Genomic DNA, 17963 nt, shown 5'->3' on the forward strand with positions numbered 1-17963 from the left:
TCACCCCCCCCCCCCCCAAAGCTCTTGACCCTGAACTTCAGGTGCTAAGTGTCGCTTTGACTTCTCAGAAGTGAGTCAATACTCAAACCAGCTCAGTGTAACTCCTCCATACTCCGTTGGTCGTGTGCACTGATCATGTGTCCTACTGTACTGCAGACTCAAGGGTAGCCTTACCTTTTTATTCTTTTAGTTCTTTCCATCAGGGAATCTTAAATCACTTTACAAGTGTTAAATAAACCTACCAACACGTAAAATTGATAAAAAGTATTAGACCTATATTAATTATTAAAGCACCACCATGATGCAATTGTATGGAAGATTACCTGATGAGACTAGAATGTTAGGCACAGACCTGTGATTTTTCTAGTTACTGCATTGCTTATCTTCCCTGATGAGATTTTTCGTAGATGAAAACTTTACCAAAATATCCATGGGAAATTTGATTTAGGTCATCACATGATTGACTGGATTTCAGGGCACACTGCCAGGCTGGACAGTAAATTCAATGTGGACGCTTGGCAGGAAGGGTTGTCATGTTCCTATGACCAGGAGCGATATCTAACCTTTCAGTTTCCATCTGCCTTTTAAAAATAAAGTTATTCTTTCAGGAGATGCTTCTGTGCTCTAGCCCTCTTTTTCCATTCTTGCCCCAAAATGTCCAGATTGGTTTGCCATGAGCTTTCAAGAATTGTTTGAGGCAGCCTGTGCTTTCAGCCTGTGCTTTCCAAAATCCGTATCAGGTATTTGCTTTACTTGATGGTAGGGCTACACCTGTTGTGCAGAATAGAACTGTTAGTAAGGGAATCAACTTCATGAAAGTACCTTAGACTTGGATAGACCATTTTACTACACTTTTGGGAACCATGCATGTTTGCTCTTCAGTGAGTCTTCTATTAAATTAAATTTGTTCCAGCATACAAAGTGTATGGCAAAGAACAATTGTTAACAGAGGTGGCATCATCCTTAAAACACAGGTTAAAACTATAGCTGTACAAATGACAGGCATTTCACTCTTAAGTCTTTTAAAAGGAGATAAGCCAAAATTCCTGCATTTGTTCCATAAAGGAATTAAGTGATTACTCCCAGTTTGCCCTGAATGTAACTGAGCTAAAATAATGTGGCTGAATGTGTTGGTAGCAGATGCAGAAAGAATCACTCTGAATAGATTTGGAACCTTTGAATCTAAATAGATTCAAATCAATTCTTCAAATCTGAATAGATTTGAACCTTTGCAAATAAATGACGATTTATGTAGCATCACAGCAACAGCTCAGGTAGGTGGCTACTTGCTCTTCAGCGGTATTATCAAAGGAGGAGGGCCCCTAAACAGTTAGATAGCATGGTGATGACAGAAGATTAGCTATCAAGATCAAGTTGTCAATATATTTTTTTACACGCAAACCAGACAGAATTAGAGGGAGACCTCCTAATGTAAAGCGGAGTAATACAGGTAATAGTAACCTCATGAGGTAAAAGTTAACTCTTCCAAATTTCAGCTATAATTTAAAAAATGCCATAATTAAAGAAAAAGGAAGACATTTCAGAGTTTTGTTGTGACGTTTGTTGATAGAAAAATATTCTGGACAGCCTACAGGTAAATTTCTGTTAACCTACACAACCCTCATGTAAATATATTATTCTTTTCATCTTATTTGACTGTAGGACCAAAGACACGAACAATTTCTCCATTTGACCAGTAGTATATTTTATTAACCTATGGTTTCAGGCAACATTCTGTCTTCTGTTGTGCTTCCCACCATTGTAAGTTTTGTCCAAAGTCTTTCCAGCAAATTTGCCTTTTAAAGAATTAGATGTGATAGTGTTGCAGTTTTTATAGAGCATTGTGGGGTTTTTTTTTTACAGTAAAGATTCACAAACCTAGAGGGCAGAGTAAGGGGAGAAAGTGAACAGTTTTCAAAGTGCCAGCTCAATTAAATTTGTTTCCTCTGCATGATACAGAGAATCTGTCTGATACTGCCTTTCAAATTTGCATCCATAGATTAGGGCCAGTCAGATGGTCTGGCTACAAAACCACTGTATGCCAATCCAATGTAGGATACAAAATCAGGATACATTTTGAAAGTGCCGATCTTGCAGTCTAGGTAAGCATACACCAAGGCCTGAATGTGCTTGTGGAGGGAGCACATTTAAAAGATAAATGCCTACCTCAAAGAATGTTTCCTCCTGTATGGCAAGGTTCATTCTGTAGCATGTAACCTGATAGAGGCAGAATTGAAAAAAAAAAAAAAAACAAAACCAAAAAACCACAACAAAAAAACCAAAACAAAACTGAAAAGAATTGATACAGAACATACTGTAGCCATAACTAATGCCATTTTGTGTGTGTCTTGGCTGTGCTGATTCTGTTTAGTGTTGTGTCCACCAATGAAAAGGGAATGCAGTCCAAAGCTGCTAGTATTAGATCAATCAATCCAACCTACGATTGCATCATTCATCTCCTATATTTACTGAACTCCTATATCTGTGTGGCAGCTCTGGAACTTCCACTGGGATTCACTAGCTGATGTTGATGCTTACCATATCAAAACAGAAAATAGATACATACTTTTTTTTTTAACAGAGCGACTCTTGGCAGTGTTAACTTAAAGACTGGCTGTTTTTCTAGAAGGTGTATGATACAGTGTAATCCAAATTGAACATAAAAAGGCTGGGAACTCACTGGCTGGGGAAGCAGTTCTGCTAAAAACAGTGGGAGCGTCTTGATAGACAGCAAACTGAACCTGAGCCAGTAGTAGGCTTTGACAGCAAAGAAGGACAACAGTATCTTGGACTGTAATAATAGCAGCACGGTCAGTAGCTCGAGGAAAGTGATTATCCCCCTCTACTCAACGTTCACTAGGCCATATTTAGAAGACTATATCCAATGTTGAGCCTCCCAGTGCAAGAAAGATATCAATGAACTGGAGCAAGTTCAGTGGAGGGCCACCAAGATCGCCTTCGGGGCTGCAGCACTTGTGCTTTGAGGGGAGGCTGCAGGAACCTGGCTTGTTCAGCCTGGACAACAGTTGGTTTTGGGGGGACCTAGCAAACGGCAGCCTCCAGTACCTGTGGGGAGGTTATTAAGAAGGTGGAGCCGGGCTCTTCACAGTGGTGGGAGGACAACAGACAACAGGCCTAAGTTGAAAGAAGGGAGGTTGTGTCTGGATATAAGGAAAAACTTTTTCCCTGCAAGAACAATCAGGCAGTAGAGCTGGTTGTCTGCTGAGGCTGTGCAAGTTCCATCCTCGGAGGCTTTCAAGAACCAAATGGATAAAGCCCTGAGCAGCCTGGTCTGACCTTATGGCTGACCCTCCTTCAAGCAGGGAACTGATTCGAACAGAGATCTTCTGAGATCTTACTATCCTGTGGTCCTATGTTATTGTACAAAAATATTGAGTAAGTTTTCACTCAGGTGATATTATACAAGAGTTCAGATTAGCTGGGTTTCAGTTCATCTGCATTTAAAAGATTGGGGCATTGGCTCAGGGGATGATCAAAGTTGATAAAGTGTCCCTGTATTCAAATCTAGTGTTTGTGCATTTCTGAAAAATAACCAAGATAACACATGGAAGTCTTAACTTTTAACGTATGATTGAGGATTAAATAGTACTTGTCTTCAGTTCCACTGGAATGTGCTTGGTGGCAGTATTAGGCATTCTGTGTGTGCGTTTTGAGTATTTTTCTTTTAAATAAGTTTCCTGAAAGTTTATTTAATGAAGCCAAGTGGCACACATTTTGGCTGTAATATATATTCTTTTAAATCTCTCTGCCAAAAGATTATATTGTGTTTTTTGTTTTAGAAAGATAATTTGTGCTCTGTTTCAAATGAAATATAGCATCCTTGGGAAAATATATTTCTGATCAAAGGAAATATTTGGCCCACTGACACTGAAGTTCATAAGGGAGTGAAACAGAATTTGAATAAAAATGCTCATGTTTTCTACTCCATCTCTACCACACAGGTCTTATGCCTTATTTCACAAATATTGCTCACTTTGTAACTACACAATTAATCAGTTTTGAAATAATACCTATTTTTTGCTACCTTAGTTACATCATGAATAAGTTCTTTCCCCTTCTGTACAAAAAAGCCGTATAGAGACAGAATTAAATTGTTTATCTTCATTAATGTTCAAACTGCCTAGTATTACGAGAAAATCACTAAACCATAGGAATTTGATCCCAAACATCATTACAATTTTTTCTTTAGGACTGGGGAAAAAGTAGTTTTATTGCATATTTGGTCATTGGCAAAATTATTTTTAAAGTTTAATGACTGAGATTTTTTTTGAAACTCAAAATGGGCATAAATTCTTCTGGAAATGGACATATGGAAACTTTGCAGAGAACACCTAAAACACATCTTGTAGTAACAACCCACACTTTATTTGAATTGCATCAAATTTTAGTGTGGGAGAGACTCAATATTATTTATCCTAACTCCTGAGAATATGGTGTAAGGAAGCGGGCCAGCTTCTGCACTCAGTTGTACCATGGCAAAATAGGAGTGTGAGCACAGACGTGATTGGCAATGCTCATGCAGATTTCATTGGAGTTGCATTTCAATCCTTCCATTTTTTTCAGTCGTCTTACTTTGCTATAGTAGATCAGAGCATGGCCTATGGAGTGTTTAGCAAAGATAGCCTGTCAGCTCAATGCCATTTGTAAGTGTTTCATTGATTCCACTATTTTTATTATATATTAAGTTGTAATCAGTCTTTCTTTGATTTTGGTTTACAGTTCAATGTTTCCATTACTCTCTTCTAGTGTAGCAGTCAACTCTGGAAACAAGTCCTCTGAGTTTGCATTAGCATGATGATTAAGAAGACATTTGAGTGCTCTGTCCAGCTTGTGTCTCTGATCTTTCATAGAAAACCACTGAAATCATTACTACTGAGCAGCAGCTGGATCAAAAGAAGTTCTGGTATGGATGAGGTTTTTCTGACATTGCTGGTGAACAGATGTAACACTCAAGTAAATTTCAGCAGTGTTAAGCTTTTTCAAAGTATTGGTTTATTATCGAGTAAGAAATTTGCTTGCCACCATGTTCACCAGGAGGAGAAAAGGAATACAAAATGAGTGCTTCATGACACATCAGCATTTCTGCATGCATCCCCAAATTGATACTTCGATCTTTTTTTTTCCATGGCGTTTCATCTGGAAAAAGCTCTTTTCTTGTGAACGTTCAAAACATTACCTTGAAAGAATGAGTAGAAAATGATCATTTCTGTGTATTATATTCTGGACTTCTCCTAGCCTTTTCCTAACTGTAGAAATTCAGTTAAGACAACTCTTTGAAGTTTATAATAATTTCTTTGGTTTTATTAACTTGTCTCATTTTGCATAATGGATACATTCTCAGGGTGTCCCCCTGCTCATATTAAAACTGGAGGAGTTAGATCAATGTTGACTGTGTGGTTTTTTTTTTTTAATTCTATCCAAAGCTTTAGGTAGCCTTCATTAATGCGCTGTAACGCTAGACAAACCAGTGACAAAAGAGTAAGTTCACCACTTAACCAATACCTTTTGCATTTAAGATGGTAATGGTAAGGTTGTTTTTTCACTTGTGTTTGTCTCTTGGAAAGACTACAGTGGCAACCTACCAACCAACCTGCAGAAAGGATTTTCCTGTTTTCCTCATCTCTGATCCCCCTTTGGCCTACATATTAAGAGGAGCTTTTGTAAAAGGAAAGAATACTGCATGTGATTAATCAGAGAATTCTTCTCCTAGTGCAGGCCAATTATATTAGTGTTGGGGGATGAAGCATCCAGAACTGTCTTATCTTTGTTACAGCAGTGCGCTTCCACTGCCGGAGAAGGAGGAGAGTAGTGCATCTAGTACAGCCCCTACATTCTCCTATGGGAGATGTGTAGACTTACGCTGTAAGTCACTAATCTAACAACGTGGCTTTCTTGCACGAGAATACTTTTAGACTGTTTATCAAACTGCTTATAGTCTTTATTTCCATGTCAGAACTCAGTGTTATAAATGTTTAAAATTATAAAGAACTTGACACTGTTTTATTTCTGTGAGCGTTCAGTTCAGGGTTGTTTATTTTACAAAAGAACAAGAACTCTTCTAGCTAGGATCTGTCATTCACACAGTTGCACCAAGAAAAGGCAGGCTGAACTACTGAAGCTTCAACTCGCAGCATAGCATGTTATGTGAAAGCCTTTCTGCTCCATCCAAATGGAGCATCCATCCAAAGGCACTTCATATCTTAAAGCATTTATTTCTATTTATGTTGGACTGGATGGAGTGTCCAAGTGTTACTTTTTCTCAAACAGTTCAATGTTTGTATGTTACTGTTAACATTTGGATGAGCGCTAAGCCAAAATAATTTTGTCCCACAGACCTCAGATGAAGTGACTTAAAGAAGCTTTCTATTTGTTCGGGTTTGGTTGGTTTTTTGTGTGTTGTGTTTTGTTTTGTTTTTCTAAATGAATGGAATCAGCTCTCTGTAGCTCCATTAGGCTTCTCAGCAACAATTCTAGAGCAATTCTTCCCTGAGATCTTTAGAAATGAACTATAAGACGTACACAGTTGACTATGGAAGGAAGCAGACTGTTCGGCAAGTCAGCTGCTGTTTGGCAACTCCTATTTGCATATTCTTACCATGCAGCAAAGGTGAGGTAGCTCTGAACAGAAAACCATTCAGGGAAGAGGAATTTGGTGTAAAATGCTGACAGACTTGTTATCCTGCATTCGTGTGTTTGTGCCATTGTTTATCACAATTTTGCCTGATAAACCTTATCTAACCATTCCAGAGAAATTCTGGGGTAAGTCCTTGTTCGGTTTTTGGTTTGGACAGTCAGCTGAAGTCAGAGATACTTATTTGTACCATCTGATTCAGGAACAATGGGAATAGCTTTCTCACAGGATTCTCTGAACTTTTCTGGTGGTGGAGGAAATACCATGACTGCAGCCTTTCTCAGGCTTTTATGATGTGTGGTTTTGGATGAGGAGGACATTGTCACATGTACTTTGTCAATGATTTAGAACCATCGGCTGGTTTTCTCCGTAATTTTTTTAAGAACATTTTCATATTAACTTGTTTGCTTACACTTATGGAAGCAAGAAAATCATGACAGAGTAGTCATTTGCTGAGCTGTTCTGATATTTGCATCTCAGAAGATAAGGTGCACTGCTGGAAGACTATACAGACATTGTCATACTGTTTCCACGCTGGAGAATTAGGATATATTTTTAAATTACAGTCAGATTGTTTGAGGCAAATGGAATTTTTTAGTGTTTGTGTAATTATGGTAAACAAAAGAAATGAAACTGGGATGAAGTTGCCTGCAACTTGAAGGCAAGGTAATGCACAATTTGCTTAAGGTTGTGTTAAAATTTGTTACAGTTTTTTTTGTCTTACACTTTCTATTCCAGTTCTTGCCCTCAAACTCATTTCCTCTGCCCAGCAAAAATGTTGTAATTTTTCATCCCTCTATACTGCAGGTGGTGAAGGAGTACAGTAACTGCAATCACCACTCTGTGGTAACAGTTAGGAAAAAGTGATTATATTTTGTTTTTTCATGGTGTTCAGTTCAAGGCCTCATCGTGATGAGGACCAGTTTCCATCAGGCCTTTCCAATCATGGCTCTGTAGGCCAACTTTATGATTCTGGAACAGCAAATTTCAGGGTGAAGTTCATGAGAACTGGAGAAGTGGTGGACTTGATCAAAGCTTCTGACTATGGAATAATCTACAGAGAGAGACAAGACAGAGACAATGTCAGATTGCACTCCAGAAATTTTCTGATCCTATTATTTTTGTGATAACTTTTTAAAAAGTTCACAGCTTTCCAAGATGACAACTTCAAAGGATTCAAATATGGCTGTACTTCAGAGACAGCTGATTTTTTTTTTTCTTTTTAGAGAGCACCTTGTGTGCTTTTTTTTTTGTAAATAAGGTCCCTACAATGGGTCTTAGCCTGGATGCTGAAGTTGCCAAATGTTTTGTAAACTTTGCTAAAAAATTTATGGCCCTCTCTTGTTTAAAAAAAAATCCCAACAAACTAGTAAAAGGGCAAATCTTGGCGAGGCAGCGTGCAGTACCAATATATTCTCTGAAGTAAAAAGCACCTTGTGTGCTTTTTTTTTTGTAAATAAGGTCCCTACAATGGGTCTTAGCCTGGATGCTGAAGTTGCCAAATGTTTTGTAAACTTTGCTAAAAAATTTATGGCCCTCTCTTGTTTAAAAAAAAATCCCAACAAACTAGTAAAAGGGCAAATCTTGGCGAGGCAGCGTGCAGTACCAATATATTCTCTGAAGTAAAACTGATCCAGTCAGAATTGCTGTATAATATTTGCATTCTGTAGTAATTCTGGCAAAAAAATCCTAACATCAATATATCTATATAATGTTTCCTGTCAGTCAAAACAGAAGTCCTCATGTGCAAATCTGAGCTCATGTTACTTCAGCGTATTTTTTTCCGGACTTGTGAGAAGCAGGAAATAGGAGCGTCCGCAAGAGGTTTTTTTTTCTTGTCGGACTGAACTTTGGATCTTTAGGAAAGGAAACAGTGTATCCCAAGTGTGACTGATTGGTGGAGGTACTTCCAGCATATGTATTGATTTATTTACTTAAAAATGAAAGTTGGGAACAAGTCACGATCTGTAGATTGTTAGTAAAATGGGAATGCGGTTATATTTAACCTGTCACTTTAAAATATATGCACTGTGCACACTGGCTACAGAAGGAGGATCAAGGGTGTCTACTGAACATAAACTTTTAACTTTCTCAGTGCTCCCAAATGACATTTCATGGCATAATATCTTCCACATTCCTAAAGACAATTGAGAATAAATTATAGCATGTATGAGGAAAGAATCTGTGACTTTTTTATAGGAATGAATATGAGTTTTTGAGTATCGTTTTCATATAATTATTTGATTTAGCATCGTGGGCTCTGTGTGTGTATCTTTATGTATGCATATACATCCGTAGCTGTCCTATACTAGGTTGATGCAGAATGACTTAATAGTGAGTCACTGGAGAGGTGGCTCATAGCTCATAATTTACTTCCCCAAGTATTAAACACCCTGCTATCTTTAGGTGGAGCATTTGAATTTTTGCTCAACAACTTCTAACGAAACTGGCATTGACTGATATGTGCACAGTAGTTAAATGGGTTCAGTGCACTCCTTTTGATCAATTATTTATTAATTGCCACTCAGTTTGTTCTTAAAAATACAGGTTGAATAAAACAAACCCATACATTATGGATATTCAGAGAACAGAAAATTCTTTTCTTTAAACTAAGATGACCAATTCTGGCTTTCACCATCAGAATATTTGGGGTACCACCTTCTCTCTGTTCACATTTGTTTGTTCATGTAACACATAGTACTTTTAGAGCATGACAATTTCTGCAAAAAGGTGTCCTCCTACATATGCAAATATTCATATTCGCCACAGTGCTGACAAGGGCCCACTTCAGGCACCCTGCTTCTAAAAAGATGGGCACTAATAGCAGAGAACTCAGAATACAGCAAGAAGAATGATCAGAGATCTGTGACTTCTTACCTACAAGGAAACGTAGGAGAGCTTGGGTTGTTTAGTTGAAAGAGAAAATTTAGGGGTAACATTAACAGCCTTCGTAAGTATGTAAAAGGGCATTGCAAAGAGGAAGAGGCAAACAAAAAAGTAAAAATTTGGATCAACAAAGAGCAGAGTTTGCTGTCACGTAAATTTTTTATTTGCAGAAGGATCGCAACTAGTCTGTTTGTTTACATTGGAACATTTGTACAGCCAACTTTAAAGACTTCTGTGTTGCATTGGGAGTTATCCAGAGAGTGTGAGAATCTGTATCAACTCTTTTTAAGTGACTGATCGCATGCTTTGAATAGCAAGTACTTAAGGCCACTGTGAGTATGAAAAATTTGTGTGCAGTCCTTAAAGTGGAATATGTTCATATAAAAAGTTACTTAAATAATTTTCAATGCTGAAAGTCTGTTCAGTGATTGATTCTGAACTAAAAGGGGCTAAGTTATTCCTACAAACTGTCCAGCCACACTCAGTATTTCTTTTCACTTCTGAATCATTCAGGATTACTATTTCCAGGTTTTCCCCTGTATTCAATCCTTATGTTTCAGATTATTTCCCCTACTAGTACTAGCTTGCATTAATTTTGTTTAAAATTATATGGTTATTTTCTGCTGATGTTTCGTCTCCCATGTCTATATATTTCTCACTCCTTATTGGTAGAGCTGTTAATAAAGAGTTACATGTTGCTTGGAAAAAGAATATATATGCTAAAGATCTTTTCCAAATTCTATCTTAAGGTATTTCAGAAACATTGGCCCACTTAAAATTATCTTTGCGTCACAGAGATCAACCAAATCCCAGAAAACTGGGAAGCAAATAAAATGCTGTTGCAATTTCTAAATGACTCTCTACCCTACCTTTCAGTTTCCTTCCTCTTCCTGAAACAGTTTCAACCCCACCCTAAAATCTGATTAATATCCCTAGTAAATTAATAGAGTAGATGCTATGGGAGAAAATGACTAGACTTCTAGATAATAAGTTAGAGTCTAATGATGGCACATTGCTGGTCTTAATATGGGAAGAAAGCAGGCTTGGTGTATGAGTCCTGTGTCTTCTTAACTAATGTGAAGACTTTCGGTAGATGAGTGGGATGCTGCAAAGCTAGGATTTTCATGTATGACACTAATACCCAAATTGTGAGGAATCCAGGTGTAAAATGAGAATTCAGGATCAGTATCAGAAGGTAGTAAACAATTAAAAAAAAAAAATCACTGCATTTGTTTCTGAAATGTTATCTGATACTCTCTCATTTTGTAGAATAAAGTTAAATGATAAACTGCCGCAGCTCAGAGTTATTGTGTGCGTCTGTGACTGCTTGTAGAGATCTTTTAGCAGAACAATGTAAGTTAGCCAATTTTTTTTGTTTAAATGGACTATCCAATGGTTTGTTTATTTGCTTGCTCAGTAGCAAGGTAATAAAACATTAGCAAGGGAAAAATTTTTTTAAAGAAGTAAAACTTGTTGTACCTTTGTCATAAATTTAGAGATGACTTTGGAATATGCATCTCAATCCGTGTTCAAACTTGGGGTATTTGGAAGTATATTTGAAGTTTCAGTTGTATCTGCAATTCAATTTTCTATTGATTTATAACTGATTCTTTGCCATTTTATCAGGGAGAGGTGGTACCTACTCACAAGAAAACGGTTAGCAAATGAAATTAGTGTAAATACAGTTAAATAAGCCATGAAGAATTGTTGAGAAGAGATATTTGGGCCGCACATGTTTTCTGTTTCCTCTCCATCATGGTGGAGGAGTGTTCTTCTATGCTGCAGGGGCTCAGAAGAATCACTGTGGGCTAAGGGAGGCATGCGAGCCGTACAGAGGGGGCTGCATGTCAGGTTCTGTGAGATTAACCTTGTTCTACAGCACCCAGATGGTGCCTCTGCAAAAGGGAATAAAGGGAGGCAAAGGGGAGAACATTGCATGCTGTAGCCTTTTCAGGACCAACAATAGGCTAAGTACAAATCTAGCTTATTACTGATCATGTGATGGAGACCATAACTGAAAGTCACAGTTCTAGATAGTTGAAAAGGCTAGAAGGGCAGTTAATTTCTTTAACAGCTCTTCTTAGAGTGGTAGAATTTTTCATACAAAATACAGTGAGAGGAAGATGGGGAATAAGCAAACATATAGAAATGGAAGCAATGCTAAGTCTAGAATCTGTAGTCAAGAGAGAACCGAATAAATGTTATGGAAAAAGGCTGGTAATTCCAATGGTCTGTCCATCTATTTGATTTTTTTCCTTGTTCTTTCTCTTCCTCACTTCTCTTCTCTCTTCCCCTCCCCATTGTCGTTGCTGTCACTTCCTCTCTTGCACGCATCACAAAGCTACCTTGTGCTACCTGAGAACACAAACAAAATGTTGCGTTTGCCATTACAGTGCAACCTACTTTCAAGTATTTTAAGAATGGCCCCTTGCCAGTGACTGCAGTGAATGTTCAAAAGTTTTTGTTGGTGATTTGCATTGTGTTTGAATTATTTTTGGACAACAGTGGAGTACAATGTGAACTAACTTCCTAAAATGTCTGAAATAGTGGTTAAATGGGGGAAAAAGCGGAGGGGGGGGAAGTCTTTTTAAAAAGCACTGTGGAGATGTGGGCCAGATCTGCTCGTATATGCCCAGGTGTACAAGGGGGCTTTAATTGCTGAGGAGACCTCCCAAATATCTTACTGGACTACCTGCTCAGTCTGTCAATGAGCAGAACATCTGGGATCAGGGGGCTTGCTGGCTTTTTTTGTGGGCTCAATGCTTGCTCATCAGAAGCTGATGATTTTTGTCCAACTATTTTCCAGATGTAAATGAGACAATAAGATATTTTTTGCCATTCTCATTTTTAACTGATCCCAAATATGGCTATCTTCCTGCAGCTTGCTCTCATAACTTTCTTATACATTTTTCCATGCCGTGCACAGTCGTCTTACCTGATTAGCCATTTTTAAACTTTCTCGAAAGTCAAGTTCTGTTCACACCTGTTAGAGACTCGAGTCTAATTCTGTAATGCCACCTGTTGCTTGGAGTCCCACTTATCACCCTAAGTAAAAAAAAAAAAAAAGCTGTAAGAAAGCGTTTCTACTGTGATGACTGGCAGGACTTTATAAGTTTTCTCCAGAGGGCTTCTAGCACGTCGCGCGTGTATTTCTGAAACAGATTTTGGTTTTCCCAAATGCTTTTAACTTTTCTTGATTACTGCCAGAGCCACCCAAAGAATTTGAACAACAACTATGCCCCATAGCTCTTGTGTGGAAGAGACAATGAAGAGCAGTCATAATTTCCCTGTAGCAGTCATGATTTGATGGACCGCTACTATACCCTCTCTCAGCTGTCTCTTTTCTAGACAAAATCTGTGGGCCTCACCCAATACCCACTGCTGTCTTGGTGAAATATCCTGGTCTGTGAACCGAAGTGCAAAGTACCTGATCCATCCATAATTGCAGGCTTGTGAAATGGCCTGTGCCATGTATTCTGACTTCAAACTGAAGTTTGTGTTTGTACACAGTGATGTGTATAGAGGCCTGACTTAACATAGGCTACTGGCTGACAAAACAAGTACCGAGTCAATTAATTCATCTGGATATTATTTTGTGTGTTACTGAAAAGGCTTGTAGAGGAAAAAACTCTGTGCAGGACACTCATTCCTGACCATCAGGCAGTCAGAAAGAACAGTACGCTGGAAAGTTTATTGTAAAAACAAACACACACAAAGATACACACATGCAAGCACTTAGTGTAAGAAAAGCCCTGGCAAGAATCTTAAAAATGTGTTTATGGAATCATTACAGTAATGAAAATGTCACTGAAAATATAGTTAAACCAATGAGTATTTATGAGAGAGAAAAATCACATGGGCTTCTGTCCATTTTGGGCATTTGCAGAGCTTCTATCACAGCTGTAGTGCAGTTACACCTAGATATGGATGCTTACTGTTGAGTCTGAACCACAAAATTGAGCATGTAAGGGAATGATATTTAGGGGCAAAATAATATTATTAGTAAGGGAGATGATGTAATATTGTGGCACAGTTACAAAATAAACAGTGCTTTACACTTCTCTGAGCGTACTCTGGCTTCTCACAGAGCCTTGCTCTGGACAGAACCATGTGTCCCAGTTGCTGGGGGACTGGGGATAACGGGGCAGTCTTTCCCTGCTCGTTTCCCAGCTGTATTGGCTCATTCAGTTTGGCATCTGTGAGCCCTTTCACTGTGGGACGATGTAGGCCTGTAATTAGGGAACCACCTCAGGGGTGGAGAGACTTGGACGTGGTCTTTGTTTTATCCTTTTGCCATGTGTATGTGTTACCCTTTTGGCATGTGTAGGAAAAAGGGTAGAAAGAGCAAGATGCTGATACGCCTGTGTCTGTCTTGTACCTTCAGCTTTCCTTGCTTACACTGTAAAACGCTTTCATGTCAGAGATTATGATGTTGGATATGCTCTTCCTGTATATTTAAATCTCTGCAAGCCTGATTCCCTCATCTATGCTGAGCTGCAATTTCCTAGCCCCAGTACAACAAATTGCTGTAAATGGCTAGAGAGAAAAGATGACCTTTTCCTTGTGTCTGAACATCAGAGGTGCTACCAACAGAAGGTGTCAAGATGATTCTTCTTGCAGAAAGACTTACTAGCCACTCTGTGTCTTTTAGTGGAGAAATAGAAATATTCTGCACTTTTTTTTCTTGTTGGTCTAAAATAGCCTACAAAGGAAGATTTTCCAGGCACAGTGTTTATAAAACCCTGGAGAGGATTGAGTGGCACTTAAATCTTTAGATGGTTCTTGAAAGCTGATATCTTGCACAGTCAAAGTAAATTTGAATTACACTGTATGTGACCGTAGCTGAAACTCATGTGCTAGGGGCAAAGATGTGATAGAAGGCCTGTGTGTTCAGTCTGGGGAATTACAAATACTTTTCAGGGACATGTGATTCTTCTTGCCCCCCCTTTTTTTAAATGGGTTGAACAGATTGTGGAACTTCCTTCTCTTGTGTGATAGAATTGCAATATAGTGATGGATGTGGAAGAGGTCTTTCTCTGGGCAGTTTCTGTCGTCTTGATAGCTGGATATTAATGCAGGCTGTTCCCATGCATAGAAATCCTCTGTGAGTGAAAACATCTTTGATGTTAATACCAAATTATATATACAGGAGTGACATGGTAAGTGCTAAGCTCTCCGTGATGGGTAAGTTGTAGTCTGGATTGTTTGGTGATTATCTCCAAAAGTTGTGATTCGTCTTATGAGAGAAAATCCTGTGCATTCTTATATAATAAAAAGGTAATTATTAGAATTTGTCTTCCAGCCCAGATTTTCATGATATGCCTGTGTGCAAGAAAAGGGGGAGGGAAAGCAGTCTTTTTTCTGAAGTGACAAGTGACAACACCTCTTTTTTTTTTTTTTTCAGTCCAGTTTCCCAGGGATGTCTTGTCCAAGTGGCCTCACACTTTCCCAAAATAGTTTCCTCTGGCTATAGACCAAACACGAGAACTTCAGGCAAAAAATGTTTCTTTAAAAAAAGACTGAAAGGGTATCTGTTGAGAGAGGGAAAAGCTTTTCAGGCTTATGATAAAAATGGAATGATATATAATAATGTTTATTTAGCACTTAGGGCTAATAATTATGTGTTAAAACCAAATTCTGATTTTTGTATGGCTGCTGTAGATTTTCTTCTGCCTAGTTGTCCATATACATACAGTACGTAGGGAACATCAGATACAGTCTCATATGATCAGATACGGTCTGATATGTCAGACTTCTTCTCAATCAAATTCTGGCAGTGCTCCGTCCCTCACGATTTGCAGGACTCCTTCCCAAGGTCTCTGGTGGAAGGAAGTGGCACCGTTCAGGGCTTGCTGGCCTCATTGCTGTTACTCACGTGGGAACAGCAGCTGGTCCAGTAAACAGCATAGGGTGGTGTAACCCTTTCATTCCAGTGTTTTGGTCACTACTTTAGCTGTCTGTCAAAATCGTCAAATTCAAAGCCCTCAGTGGGCATAGGTTGCAGCAGTTGCTTATTCCAGAAGCTTCTACAGTAGCTGCATCCTCAGAATGGATATGTGTCAGTGGCAAAGGTGAGATTTATGTTTTGGGGTTTTATTTTACAATAATGCCTAGATTCCTTAAGCTAGATCAAGTCCTCTTCGTTCTTTGCCTTGTACAAAAAAAGTAATATGAAACAAGCCACTTCCTAGGAAGTTTAAAATCTTGACAGATTTAGTAATCTAAATATCTAAGAGCACAGCAATTGCACTCTTCTCCTTTAGAGATTTGCTACAGAATGAAATGAAACACCCACCTCCCAGCCACTATCTTCTTGCAATTGGGGAAGGGTGAGGGGAAGGATCTTTTTAGGCAGACAGAAAAAGGAACTTATTGCTAGTTACTGATTGAAATAAGAAGAGAGCCATTCAGAGCATTCAGAGATTTCTTGTAACAAAATACTGGATGGTGGTGAAGGTGCATGTCATTGGACTATGTGTAGTCCCTGCATATCAGCCATGTTAACCTTAAAAATGGGAAGAAAACTATCCTTTGGGTCAGTTGCTGAATCTCACATGGAAGCTTTGTTTATGAAAGATCCAAGGGTGAGCAGTGGACGCAAAGTCTCTTTGCTTGGATTCCCTTTGCCTTTTAGGGTTAGATTTCCTATGACCTGTAGCTTTGCAGGAATGGCATCTGTAGCCCTTTCCCACTTGTGGAGGGAAAGATAGACAAGCCTTGCTGTCTGTCAGAGCATGCTATTTTGAGAAACTGCACAAGTAAATATTCAGCAGCAACGTATCAGTGTCAGACTGTTGCATGTGTAAAGTGTAAAACATGGAAATGAGTAATGTGGCCCTCATACATACAATAGTTTTCTCACATATGTAAGCAATCAGTAGACTTGATTAATGAAAATGATAGTGTGAATGGGGTAGAGAGGACTTAAACCTGCTGATTACAAAGGAGATCCCATTATCTATGAAGGGGTGTACATACATTGTGGCTTAGAGTAATTTATTCCATGTTTAAATAAGTGTTCTATTAAAATGTATAACACGTGTGTGTCTGAGCTCCTGCCAACAAAGTTTATTACAAATCACTCATTTTCTGATAGACACATGCTACTTTCTACTTAAATTTCCCACAGATGTTATCTTTAGATTCAGCAATGTCCTAATTTGGGGATAAATATCTTTTCCCTTTTTTTAACAAAGAAATTAAAATATTAAACAAGCCAGAGGTGGGGGTTTTTTTGCTCTGTCTAGGCCAGCCATATGATGTTGGTAACTTGCAAGATGCATCAAAACCTCACAAAACATGGATGGCAAGTGATGCTAGTGGGATTAATTTCCAGGTTTGTTGTTGTTGTTTTCAGGGGTTTTTTTTTAAGAGGTAATGAAGTAGGTCAGGGCCTGTAACTTACCTGAAAACTGATTACAAACTGAAGCAGACATGATGACTTATTTCACAGATCTGAGCATCCTCCCTGGGGAGCTTTCAGCAGTTGTAAGGCATTACTATGGCATTATGCTACAGGAGAACCAGCCTCAGCTGAAAGCAGCAGTAGGGCATTGGGGGTTTTCTGCCAGCAAAGAGGCAGACACTGGAAGAAATGCTCTCTGTACGTATTCCCCTAATTGTGCAACAGCCTTTCCAGCAAGGGAAAATGTCTGCAGCCCATGCAATCCCTGCCATCTCTGGTGGGCTAATTTTGGTGGGTGTTGTGAGGCAGGCGTTTGTTCACTTAGAACTGGAAGGACACACATTTAAATGATATATTTTGAACGTGTTATTTAAAAACTTTCAAATAAATAACGGTTCAGAATAGCTATTCCAAAAGCAGCTTGCTTTCTTTAAAAATCTCCTGGGACTTTTGTTCATTTGTTTGTTTTCTTGAATGCCTGCATTTCTCCTCCCAAAGTTTCATAATTACTCTATAGCATGGCAGAAAAATCATTCTAGGTGGAATTCTCCCAAAATGCCTTTTTTCTAAATCCCAGTGAGAGTCAGTGGGGTTTGTGCTCCAGAACTAGTTAATTTCTTTTTAAAATCCTACCTAATGAAAACAAATTATCACCTCAGTTTTACTGGGTAACATTTACAGAGCCTGCACATAAATTGTCTCTTCGGTGCAGGGGGAGGACAAAATGTTTTTAGAGATCTAGCTTGAAGTAGGGGTCATGTCAGTTACAGCAAAAGTAATTGGTATTTTTCACTTCAGTGTCTGTTGAATGAATGAAGCCGAAGATAAAGCAGTGGTGTGTATTCAGCTAAATGCTGGTAGCCATGGAGAGAAGCAGCAGCTAATTGAAACAAAAAAAAGTAATACACGAGTCTCTTTTTGTTAGACAAAACAGTTTTGTCCAAGAAAGTAAAAGTCATGTGGTAACAATGAGCATAACTACATTTCACTTTTGCTGTGAGATGGCTACAGTTACAAAAA

The sequence above is a fragment of the Aptenodytes forsteri genome, unplaced genomic scaffold, assembly GCF_000699145.1.
Source record: "Aptenodytes forsteri isolate BGI_AS27 unplaced genomic scaffold, ASM69914v1 Scaffold61, whole genome shotgun sequence".
NCBI lineage: Eukaryota > Metazoa > Chordata > Aves > Sphenisciformes > Spheniscidae > Aptenodytes > Aptenodytes forsteri.